This window comes from Carassius auratus, chromosome 10, assembly GCF_003368295.1.
Source record: "Carassius auratus strain Wakin chromosome 10, ASM336829v1, whole genome shotgun sequence".
NCBI lineage: Eukaryota > Metazoa > Chordata > Actinopteri > Cypriniformes > Cyprinidae > Carassius > Carassius auratus.
The window spans coordinates 1,850,754-1,864,137 of NC_039252.1; the positions used below are offsets into that span (position 1 = coordinate 1,850,754).

Consider the following 13,384-nt stretch of genomic DNA (forward strand, 5'->3'; position numbering starts at 1 on the left):
ATTTCTTGTTTATATTTTTGTGTGCAATTTCACATCAAAGTTCTTTTTTTTCACTACACTAGGTCTGCATGGCCAGACTCTTGCTGCAATCAAGTTATATTGGAAAGATCATGTTTATGTTATGAATGAACATGAGCTGTATTGAAATGTAGGAAGGAAGGAAGGAAGGAAGGAAAGAAGGAAGGAACAAAGAAATATTAGTATTAATATGCAGTATTAATGCATTTGAGTATCACAGTTAAAAATAACATATTATTATATTATTATTATTATATAAATAAATTATTTTTACATTTTACATTTTCATTCACACTATAAATGGAGGACGGGGTGAAGGAGGAAAGAAAGAGATTAGGTTTTAGTGAGGTTTATGGACAAATAAACATGAAAAATGAATATATTTTTTCAGGTCTTTTTACTGGAATAAATAAATAAAGTTCTCTTTCTTAAGTAGGCAGCAGACTCTTAATAAATAAATAAATTAACATATATTATATTATATTATATTATATTATATTATATTATATTATATTATATTATATTATATTATATTATATTATATTATATTATTACATGAACAGTCTTACAATTTTAAGTCTAAAATCAGCTAAATACCGATCACATAATACCTGGTGATAGTTTTTGTTAAAATCCACTTTTAACGGTTCACACAAGCCTTAAATCTTGCCTGCACTCTCTCTCAGGTAAATGACACGCTGTTATATTTTCCACCACACCAGCACATAAACTGTCAAAGCGCTTAAATTACAAGTGCTTTAATCCAGCCTTGTCAACTGTTTTATTTTCAGCGACCATTAGCGCATTTGTTCCTCGCTATCTTGGCCACTCGCTACTTAATCAGGATGTCTTATTATTTTGGGAGACATAAAAAGGACAAGAGCAGGTTTTGCAAGATGGCTATAAATTCAGCCGAGATCCACACCTCCACCTAGAGTTGAGCATTTGTCAAAACCGGCTCATTTTGGAAATAGGTAATCAGCAGGAATATGTGGGGAAACTATTTGGGAGATAGGAGTTATGGTTTGTGTGGTAATTAATGAGACCGTCTTAAGGAGACTGCCTCTCTATGGAGCGAAGGAGGAATAATTATGACTATAGAGACAGAGAGGAGGCCATTTCTCTAAGCTGATTAACTACTTCCAGTCATATTGCCCTACTTCATTATGGTGATTAAGATCAGATGAAACTGTACATAATTGTTTATTTTGTTCAGGCTAAGAATCGATACAGAACAGACAGTGAAAGACACAATAACTATTTTAAAAGATGATGAAGACTAATCTTAATACTGATCAGCTACTTTTGCAATTTTTATTTATTGATTATTATTATTATTTATTTATTTATTTTTTGCTTTTTTATTTATTTATTTTGTATTTTTTTTTGGGGGGGGGGGGGAGAGAGGGAGATAGAGTACAAGGAAATTGTTTATTAAATTTGTAAAGCTTTAGGGGAGTTTGAAGTCACTTTTATTTATTTATATTTCCCAATGGTAGTTGCATCTTCTTTGAGTTGTGGATAATATATATATATATATATAATCATTTAAAAACTTCTTGGATCATGCTAAGTCTGACTGGAAAGATTAGACAATATAACTAAATACTGTTGTCCATATGCAGAAAAAAAAAGAAAAAAAGAAAAGAAAATAGAAAGACAAATAAAGTGTCAACCCCTTTATAATTATCTTAACATTGTCATCTAGCGTTAAAATTTAAGATCTCATCTGATGCACTAATTAAATATGAAATAATGAGTCCAAAATGTGTCTTTCTGCACTTTACTTGTGTTTTCACTTTCAGACTTCCAGTCTATTATTTTCTGTTCTATTCATTTTGTTTTGTTTCTTAACCACTTTAAATGGACAGTATATTTTGTTTGTCATTAAAATTATATTTTTTTGTATAATTTTTTATATATTAGTTTTCATTAAAACTTAAAATGTTTACATTATTTCCCCTTGCAGTGTTATTCATTAATTCATTAAACTGATATTTACAATTTGTGTTTTTACAAATAATCTTTAAACAAAACAATCAACAAATTCTGTCTTTTTTCAATTGGTTATTGGAATACAGCTGAAGATAACAGATTTCAATTCAATAAAGATTGAACACACTTGATTGAGTTTGTTTTTCTTTATCTTAACTGCCTTTTAAACTAAAATCTTGAACTAAAATGTTCAAAATTTATTTTGAAGACAAATATGCCTATATTAATATATGAGTGAGTGAGTGAGTGTGTGAGTGAGTGAGTGAGTGAATGAATGAACACTAAGAATCCAAAATATAAAAGCACTAAAACACACTCAAAGTGTGTTTAAACAACCTTGTGAAGTGTCAATAGCTGATGAATAAGATACGACATGCATCATGGCATTCTGTCAATAATGCATATATTATGTGATACATAATATGTATGCAATATTACAATTAATTTATGCGCACATTAATCTTTTTTAAAAATGACGCTTGCCAAATGAAGCCATGTTAGTCAGATAAACCCCTAATGAGCAAATGGCAGGGGGTCCTCATTTTGAAAATATTGTCAGCTGATGATGTCAGGGTGCTCAGCATGACATTTCACTGTAATCACAGTCCAATTATTTCTAAAAACGCAGCAAAAACAGACTCAAAGTAAATGACTTTCTTTTAACATTTGCCATCTGGTGACGAGATACAGTCATTTGGTGCTCATTAAGTAGGCAGTTAAGCCACCTGGACACCGGCTCGCTCAGAGACGTCTGGACTTACATGACCAACATATCACTATTAGCAGCACTGTACATCACCCATATGTTGTGCTTTAATGGCATTGATTCGTCTCAGGCCTGACGAGTCAAAATCCACTGCTTTCAGAGCAATTAGAATGTCAGTTTTTATCTGTAGATCGAAAGTTCCAACTGCAGTTGCTAGAGTTTTTTAAATTATTACTTTTGATGAGAGGGAGTATGTTATTTGATTTTATTCTATTTTATAATTTTTTTGAAAATTACCACACTTTTTCACACTACAATGAACTTGTAACCTTAAAAGATCAAGGGAAAATGGACTCCTTATGGTATGTCCCTTCCAAAAGGTCATTCAAAGGAATTCACACAATTTTCCAAAGCAGCCGTAACTTTTAAGCCACATTAATGAGATGAAAGTATTTCTCTTGAAGGAGCAGCTCCTCGATGGAGGCGGTAGCAGCTGCGGGCAGCAGGGAGCACAGCTAATTCAGTATGCTTAGTGAAAACAATCGTATCACACCCAGACTGCTAGGATTACAGGGCAGATCGAGTCCACCTGCAGGGCTTCACAGCACTGTTAATAAAGCCACCGTTTTCAATTAAAAGCCTTTTAAACACTCTAAATCTAATCATGCTTGCAGGTGACAATACAAGTTAGCTTGGCACGTTAAGTTAAGAATTAGAAGAGAAGATTATTTTAAACGGATTTCACAATATCTAATCACCCGGGTTTGCCGATTGAATAGCTGCTGAGCGAAAGTGTAGACTTATGCAATATTAAGCAGTCTTTTCTCGCCATTAAGACTGTTTAATTGTGTTGTTCGTTGTGAAGATGCATGGCAGTACTTGAGCTGCATTTTAAAAACACAATTTGCAACCTTGTTGTTGAGGAAACTAAATGTAATGCATGGTAAATCTGTATGTAATGCTGGGCAGTAACAGCAAATTGATGATACACGGAAACATGTATTGTTCATACAGTATATCAGATACAAAGTTGGTAAGATTATTTCAATGTATTTTAAAACATGCAGTAATAACAGTTATATTGTGAAATATGTTAATACATGTTAAAATGCTATTTATTTCTGAGATACAAGGCTGAATTTTCAGCATCATTACTCCAGTCTTCAGAGTCCCACATCCTTCAGAAATGATTCTAATGTGCTGGTTTGCTCCTCAAGAAAGTTTTGCAAAGATTGAAGAGACTGTACAATAGCTGGCATATGCAAAGCATCAACTGAAAGCTATATTAATGCAAAAACTCACATCTGCCAACAGTGTAATCTCTGCTTCATGTTGATCCTCCTTTAGAACAATCTCAGCTTCATCTTGATTTGTTTGACAGATGATAACCTTTTATTTTAGCATTTCCCCATGTTTCATTTTCACAAGTTCACTATGCCATAAACAGGTTACGGAAGAGGTACAAGATGTTGAATTTGGAAGAGGGATCAGGCAACTTGTGCAGGACTAAGGCGCCACAAATGTGGCGTGTCCAGGGGCCCTCAACCTTGAATATCTGCCAGGCTTCATAGTAGCCCATGCCGGGGTGTAAACAGAAAAATGTACCCTGGCATGTTCCCCAGTCCACTCCAATCAGAGGCCAAATGGGGAATGCTAATGCAATTAACGTTTCCCAGTCAACACAACGCCTCCCCCTTCGTCCAAATTCTGCAAACCCCCTTCCCTTAATAACTGAGCGTGCTTGCTATCAAAAGCTGTGGCACTAATAATGCAGACATGCAATAAAAAGCCAAGGGGATGCAGGAAAATTGGGCAAATAACTCTGCCCCAGAGCACTAACACAATTTGCATTGCACATGCTAAGAAGAGGTCTGTCTGCGATGGTTTTCCAAGTGAAGGAGGCTGGCCACTCTGATGGCATGATTTATTTATTCATTTCCCTTTCTCGTTTAATGGAAATATAAAAGCCTGCATTGATTAGAGTTTAAGGATCAGCAGTTAATAGATTAAAAGCTTGCGACGAGGCCGGAGAAGAGCTCCAGCATTTTTCTGGGTTGCTCTTTGCTCAAGGGCTATTGTTTGGGTTACCATTTTCTAGTCATCCTGTATTCTACACTGTGCCTAGAGATAGGGGTCACCCATGTACCCTGACCTTGGACCAACTTTCCTGGCTTAAATCTTTATCTACAGGTGCAAATGTGATAGAGGTGGTCAGTAAATGACACGCAAAATTTCAGGAACCAAATTTACCTCCAAGGCAACAGCAAAAGTGTCAACTCATTGACCTTTCGAAGGCATGCTGGTGATCTTATGGCCTTCAGCTTATAAATAACCATGTCTTCTCTGTGTTTACTTTGTCAAGGATCAAGATGTCTTTAAATAGAGTCTGGGATGGAAGGCCTGGATCTGGTATTGTAATGCTTCAAGAACAGGAATGGAGCCATCGAGGAGAGGACCAATGTTAAGTCACATGCTTGAGTTAAACAGGTTAGTTATGATCCAGGTAGCCAATTTGGAAATAGAGAATGTTTTGTGGACGGGGTTAAATGGAAGAATAATAGATTGCATGCAACCCGGGGAATGAATTGTTTAAAGCAGAGCCACATCTTGAAGACTCATTTTGGAGGAAAGAACATCGGGGTTTTGGTGGAGTTAGTGCATTTGAATGTTCATAACAGGAGGAATACTTTGGGTTCCGAAGTTGACTTGGTGTCCCAAATGTGTTGATAAACAAATATATAGATGGACTTACAACCCCATACATATTCAGACCACCTACAGACATGAAAATGAGACATTGGGAATCCATGGAACATGCAGATAGCTTCATCTACAGCAAATAGCATATCATTTCCATACCCAGGCAGAAACAATAGATTTCAATCAGAATAGCAAGGTGCAAAGACACATTTATAATTAAAATAAATTTGAATGCACTATGTTCTAGACTCATGATATATTGTTATACCTGAATTGCTTAATCACTCAATTCAAACTTTGTGCTGTAGATCCTTTCAGGCATAGAAGTGTGGAATATATTTTTATGGAAAGCATTTATAATGCAACTGGCTGTGATGACATCATTGTGACATTTGTATACTGTGTTCCCATTGGTCCTAACATCGCAAAGAAGGCATCATGTTGTGAATTCATTTTTCTAAACAGCCAACAGGAAACAATGAAATGCCTTTTTGTTTTTGTTTTTTTCAAAGCTGAATTTGTAACCACTACATTTTAAGGCAAAAGTACATTTCAGTTTTGGTGCGAATGCTTACCGTATGTGTATAGCTGAGATCTAGACTTTCTAAAAAAAATCTTGACAGCATGCACGAACATAGACACTTGACACATGCACACAAGAAATGCAAATCTTTTTCTAGTGTCTGCGCTATTTTTCTCCAGACATTATGACTGATAAAGATATCTATGTACGGTACTAGAGCTGCATCTTTCTTCTAAACTTGTTAATGCTACAGTCAATTGTTGTTGCCATCTCCAGTAGTTTGTTAGCTAGCATGCACGTCACTAGCATATTACATGTTTATTAGTACTTACTTATAAAGCAAATATTAATGCCTTATTCTGCATGACCATATTTTAGATCCCTTAATCTTACCACATACCTAAACAGCCTTAATAACTATTGATAAGCACCAAAATAAGGAGTTTATTAAGACAAAAGTCAATAGTTAGTTAACAGTGAGAACTGGTCCCCAAACTAAAGTGTGACCAAAAAAATTGTGCAAAAGTGAACTGAGCAAAAACGTATACTGCGTGAAATGTTATTATGAATTTGTGCCAAACACTGTACACAATCCCTTAAATAGCCATGGTAAATATATATCTAGGCTTCACTGTCTTGCAAAAGAGCTAGTATTTCCATCAGGGAATGCAAATCTATCCCATACTGTCTTTTTAAGTGATATATGTATTCTATGTAAATACATATTAATATATTTTATAAATAAATATTTATTTCCACATAAAAACCCACGTGGAAGTCAAAAAAAAGACTTCTCGCATTTGAATGCATTTTGATGAATACTAATAAAGCGCAGCGGGTTGGCGGCATTCACATTCTCAATATCAAACGGTAGCAACATCACATTAGTTAGCTCAGTGAAGGGCTAAATTGGAAGAATCAAGAAAATAACATATATGCTAACCTTGAAAAATCTTGTTTACTGCATAAAATACACAGGCTTTAAATTCGCACGCAAATGAAATGATAAATAAACCAATCAAATCCTAATCGAATAAGCAGCAGATTACCAACACATCACAACAGCTTTAACAACTCAGTTCATAAAGATCACACACTACTTCATCTCAGTGTGGCCCTGACTCTGAAAATGAGAGCAGTGGGAAGTGTTTTGCTGGCGGATTCCTCAAGCACCAGCTTCTAATTTGTAGAATTTGTGTATGTTGGGGAAGAAAGCATCGGCAGCCCCCGTTGTCTGTGATCAGCCTGCGTTCTGACATCTGTTTAAGGATGTTTATCCAAGGGGTAAGTATGTTAAGGGAAATATTATGCTGGTGTTATTTTACTTTTCTTCTGTTTGAATCATAAACACGGCCCCGGGGCAGGACGGAGAGATTAGAGCGAAAAACACGAGCATGGGGTCTTGAATCACACCCCACGAGACAAATCCCTACCGTGATTCCAGACCTAAAGATGTCCTGCTTAATCTAACGAAAGGAGTGGATTAATTTAATGAAGCCTAACATAGCACGTGCACCACACTTTAGCTCTTTTATTGAGCCTGCAACGCTTTATTTACATCCACACGAGCTCCCGGACCAGCGCGTGTTGCTCTTTTACTGCATTTGTGTGGAAGGAGTCAAACTAAAACCAGGTGCCAAGCTACAGGCTGCTCAGATGACAGCGAGAGCCCCTTCAATGAAAGCTTTACGAACTGAAACACTGTACAGAGACAGCAGAGACCCTCATTTAAAAAGAAAATAGGTGTCCGGCAGCCATTCAGTCACCGCTCTCAATAAGGCATGAAACAGGGCATCATTAAGGCAGTGTCAATCCTCCCAGAGTTAAGCTGACCCCCTTTGTGCTAATGTGAGGAGGGCAGAGTCTTTAAAAGCAAAGAGAAAGAGCTTTACCCCCGCAGCATGTCCCTGTGTTTCAGATAAAGAGTTTTAGCCCACCAATAAATGCATGCTGCATCCCAAGAAGTCCAAAATACCAATAGATATGCATAAGGTTGAATCTCATGAAACCTGTCAAGAACGTGTCCAGGTCATATTTTAATGCACAATAAAAAGAAAATTATACTTTGCTTAATGAAAATTGTTTTTTTTTTCTTTTAAGGCTTGTTGCATTGTGACATGACAATTTCCATAAATAGACAAAAACCGATAGATCAAAAAGTCATAATAATAATAATAATAATAATAATAATAATAGTCAAATCTGATATTTTCTTCATGAACATTTATTATTATTATTATTTTTTTATTATTATTATTATTTGACTCGTGACAAGTTACCATGAGATTTACACCCACAACGAAAATCAAAGAGACGGATGAAGAATGTAAAGGCAGGGAAACTGGCAAGAGACAAGCCCAGCCAAAGAACAAAAAGCAGCAGCCCGAGCTGGAGAAGGAGGAGGAGATGAGGAGATTTCCGCTAAAACTAATCAATCAGGTCCTGATAATGGGTTCCATGCAGGAGTGTTGACACTGGGTCAGCTCTTCCCTTGACCTGCGCCTTCAGGGCAGCAGCTACAGAAAAGGCACAGATAACAGAAGCTGGGGCTAATTGTCTGCCTAGTGTCAGGGCTTTTCAAAGCCTCTCCACTTTCACTCGGTCGCACCGTCTTTCTCTCCCATTCCTCCGTCCCCTGATCCTCACCCCCGTCTCTCTTCTCTCCAGTGAACTGGCTACTTTGTTTGCCTCCTCTTCCCGGAGCGAGGCTGTGTGAATCACATTTCTCGCATGGTGCGCGGCTGTCTAATATGCTCGCTCGCATCCTTCTAACATGTGCATAACAGGCAGGGGAGAACCGGGAGACGCCGCGGCTAGTGAACACTGTGAGATCTCAAACAAACAGGAAATAATCCATTAGGTGACATTTGCCAATCATTTGTTGATCCCAACAGCTTCCAAAATAGGAGCTCCAAAAAAGAAAAAAAAGACATCTGTCCATCTTTGCATGTCCCTCAAAGCACAAAACCAAATGGCAATGCATGCAACTAAACATCCCTGTTAGAAATGACTGACAGTTTATAAAGAAGAGATAGATTAAAGGTACTTACTTGAAAGCGTTTGCTTCCGTCTCTTGACTTATCTTCCTCCGCACCTTAATGCCTGTGTCTTGTCCTCTATAGCTGCACACAGATGTGAAAGTGTGTACGTGTGTTTGGGTAGATCAGAGAAGCTCCAGTACAGAAAGTTGCCGTTCTGTAGGCAAAGGCGTGTAGTGTGTGTGTATGTGTGTGCGTCTCAAGCAAAGGCTCACACTGCACTGGCTGAAGGGAAACCAAAGCACTTTTAAACTCGCACTGGCTCCCCATGTGACCAGCTCACAGCAGCCAGTGAGGAATATATTAGTGTGGCTTCCTCTGTCCACATGCACCCCCTAGCCACTGTTGCAGGAAGTGTGCGCTGCCAGAGAGACACACGCGCGCACAGTGACATATGCTTGCAATACCCAGGGCATGATTAACAAAAACACAAAATGCAACCACCCAAAGAGAAATGCATTTTGCTCAGAGTTTGCTCTTTCATAGCTCTGAATAACTTAACAGGGTTTTTATTAATGCTTTATTTAAGTGTTCGCTTTTTCTCAAATGTTCGTCTTAAAGTAAGGCAAAAAATTGTCTGTGGAACAGTTTGATGTAAAACAAATAATAATAATAAATTGCAGACTGAGTGCAATTTGAGACTGTTGAAATCTCAAAACCTCTATCATCGACATTTTTTATGTATTATTTATTTATTTATTTATTTTATTTATTTTATCGTTGTTGTTTTTTATATGTAATCTGCCTTTAATAATTTTACTGTCAAGGGAAAACAATCAAGACACAAAAGTGACCTCATTAGCCGTATTCCTATCCTCTTGGGACATTTTGATTTGTGGTTCAACATTTACCTTTAGTCATTTTGCAAAAGCTTTTATCTAAAATGACTTACTATTGGGGAATACATAAAGTAATTCTTCTTAAAGAGGCAAACAGACACAGGAAGTGCTCGTGATACCTAGTTTCAGGCATTAGTTCAAATAAGTACAAGCAAGAAAAGGAATAAATAAAGAGAAAGACAAAAGGTTTTTTCCTTTTTTTTTAGGATAAAGTCAAGTAGCAATATAGATTAGTTTTCAGCTGACACTTGAAAATTGTCATGGATTCAGCATTCTGGATAGGGATGGGAAGATCATTCCACCAGCCAGGAATGGTGAACGAGAATGTTCTTGAAATTAATTTTTAGCCTCTCTGTGATGGTATCATGAGGTGTCTTTCACCAGCGGATATCAGACTTCTGAAGGGGATGCAGATTCGTAATAGTGAGTGAAAGAGCATGTGGATGTTCTATATGCAAGCATCAATATCTTGAACTTGATCCGAGCCATGACCGGTAGCCAGTGCAAAAAAATAAATAGAGGTGTAACATGGACTCTTTTGGACTCGTTGAAGACCAGTCGTGCCACTGCATTCTGAATAATTTGAAGAGGTTTGATTGTGTTTGATGGAAGTCCAGCCAGAAGAGCATTGCAGCAGTGCAGCCTAGAAATGACAAGGGCCTGGACAAGAAGTTGTGCAGCATGCTCCGTTACAAAGGGCCATGTCTTTCTGATGTTGTGTAATGAAAAACCTGCAGGATCGATCAGTGTTTAAAAAGTGATGTGACAAACAGCCAAGTATGGTGACCCATACTCAGAATTCATGCTCTGCATTTAACCCATCCAAAGTGCACACAAACACAGCAGTGAACACACACACACACACACATGTTTATTTTTGTGAAAAGTGGGGACATCCCATAGGCATAATGGTTTTTATACTGTACAAACTGTATATTCTGTGGCCCTGCACCAAACCTACACCTAACCCTAACCCTCACAGGAAACTTTGTACATTTTTACTTTCTTAAAAAAAACTAACACACACACACACACACACACAGAGCAGTGGGCAGCCATTTATGCTGCAGCACCCAGAGAGCAGTTGGGGGTTCGGTGGGCACCTGAGTCATGGTATTACCGGAAACTGAAACCCAGAACATTAGGGTTAGGAGTCAAACTCTCTAACCATTAAGCCACGACTTCCCAATGCATTGTGATCTTTGAATTTCAGCTGGTCATCAAAGATTACACCAATATTACATTTCTGACCAAAGTTGGTGGGGTAATTGTAGAAGAACCTAGCTGGATGGTGAAATCATGCTGCAGAGTTGCAACATAAGAACCAATCATTGAATGCACTTGGAAAGCAACAATTAACACATACCAAACATCAAAATTGCACACCAAACATTGGTGCAAACAATTTTAATGGAAAATGCACACCATAAATAATAAACAGACATAATAAACAATGCACAGTAATCAATTAATGAATGTATGAATGAATACATGTTATTAAATGGTCTTTTCACCAGTCACAATAATTAAAAGCTGAAACTTGCACCCCTCTTCCTTTATCTGTCTCTCTCCGTTTTTTTTCTTTTTTTTTCTTTCTTTCTTTAAAGCACATCTGAACTACAGCTCATCGCCACTTTATGCCCCCTCCTCCTCCTCTCTCTATCTCTCTCTCTCTCTCTTCTGGGCTCTTGCTTCTATGCAAATATGTCTCCTGAAACAATGGTGAGAATCTTAGTCAGATAAACACACGTAGCGTGCATTTACAAATCAATACTCAGAGCTCAGCAGGGCTGTGCATTAAACATGAGCTGCTCCTCAGAAAGGCAAAGTCACTACTAGCCCTCCCATCAGTCTGCTCACCGTTCAGCCAGTGGGGGAGACTACCGACAATGCACTGCAGGGACACACTGTCACACTGTTAAGTTACAAGATGAGCTGGGATCGAGAGTGATACTGTTAAGTGATTACAGAAATGACTGGCATTTTTGGTTCAGAGGTCAAAATGGTTTTGGATGGCAGTAGCTTCAAAATGGAAATAACATAGAGAGGAGAAGGAATAGGGTCAGTTTATTTTTTACTGAATACCGTTAAGTCATTAATGAACATTATACAATGGATACCAGATCAGTAGATATATATATATTCATATATGGATGAGTATGAAAAATTCAGAGTTAAAGTTTTATGAAACTATTTGAATGTAAATGAACTTGTGATCTTTTATGCATTGTATAATATAACTACATTTTTATACTTTTAAAAGAAAATTGCACTTGGCCAAGCAAAAACCCATAGCCACCATGCTTACACTTAAGAGTTAAACTCTTCAAAATAAAGCTTATTTATTGGCAACTATGGCTCCACAAAGACCTTTTAACATACAGGTACTTCTCAATAAATTAGAATGTCATGGAAACGTTCATTTATTCATTTATATATGAATATATATGTTATTTATTTATTTATTTTAATTTATTTTTTATTTATTTTTATTTTTTTGGTGAATTGTTGGCCTTATGGAAAGTATGCTAATTTACTGTACATGTACTCAATACGTGGTAGGGGCTCCTTTTGCTTTAATTAATGCCTCAATTTGTGTTCCTATAGCTCAACTGGTAGAGCATTGGGGTTTATATATATATATATATATATATATATATATATATATATATATATATATGGAGAAGTGAAAAAATACTTAAATCATCCAACTCACACTTATTGTATAAAGTTTTGGAAGACTCACTTTTGTTAACTGTGTATGTCAGACTGTTGATGTTTGCTCAGTATTATCCATGTACAATGTACAAGTAATAAGACATCAGCTTATATAAAATGTCAGCATATTAGCATGCATATTACTATAAAATTAGCCATTTGTTAGTGCTAATTAAGGACATATTAATGCCTTATTCTACTTGACCTTATTCTACATCGCTAATCTTACCCAATACCTAAATCTAACAGCTACCTTACTAACTATTAATAAGCAACAAATTAAGAATGTATTGAGATAAATGTCATAGTTAGTTAACAAGTGTTACCTATTCCAAAGTGTTACCATAAATGTGTTTATATTCCAACCACAAAATAAATTATGCTAATAAATAAATTATGAACATGATAATCATAGAGTATCATATTTCAAGGTACCACACGCATGAATAATCTTCTAAGGTAGTCCCTGAACCAGGTGCAGCACTTTAAGAAGTTTTACAGTTATGCTTATAGGTTTCCATCTACAAAGACTTTAATGGTGCAAAGTTACAGGCGTTCTCGCTGATTAGTTCAAACACTTGTTGCGTGTTAATGTGTATGAGTTTCAAAACTATCTCCCTGCAGCTTGTGCCAAAGCTGCATCGCATCTGGTCACTTAAGTACAAGTGACTCATGTACTTGTTCTTTGTTCGCTCAGCCTCGGCTCTGTACTTTCAGGATTTGCTCATCATACCAAGTTTTTGAGAAATTACAAAAGAAATATCAATTTAGTGCTGCCGTGCATTGTAATTACCTTCAGAGAAATTACACCAAGTTCTACTATTAAAATATACATATATATATATAT

General features: G+C 36.7%; 1 protein-coding gene across 1 annotated transcript in view; it reads right to left on the minus strand.

Moving 5' to 3' along the window:
- LOC113109524 (ciliary neurotrophic factor receptor subunit alpha-like) overlaps positions 1–9,222 on the minus strand; it is a 156,025-nt gene extending 146,803 nt beyond the window's left edge. Inside the window, exon 1 of the mRNA XM_026273100.1 lies at positions 8,993–9,222. The gene's annotated coding sequence lies outside the window, so the exon portion shown is untranslated. The remainder of the gene's footprint in view (positions 1–8,992) is intronic.
- Positions 9,223–13,384: the final 4,162 nt, after the last annotated feature.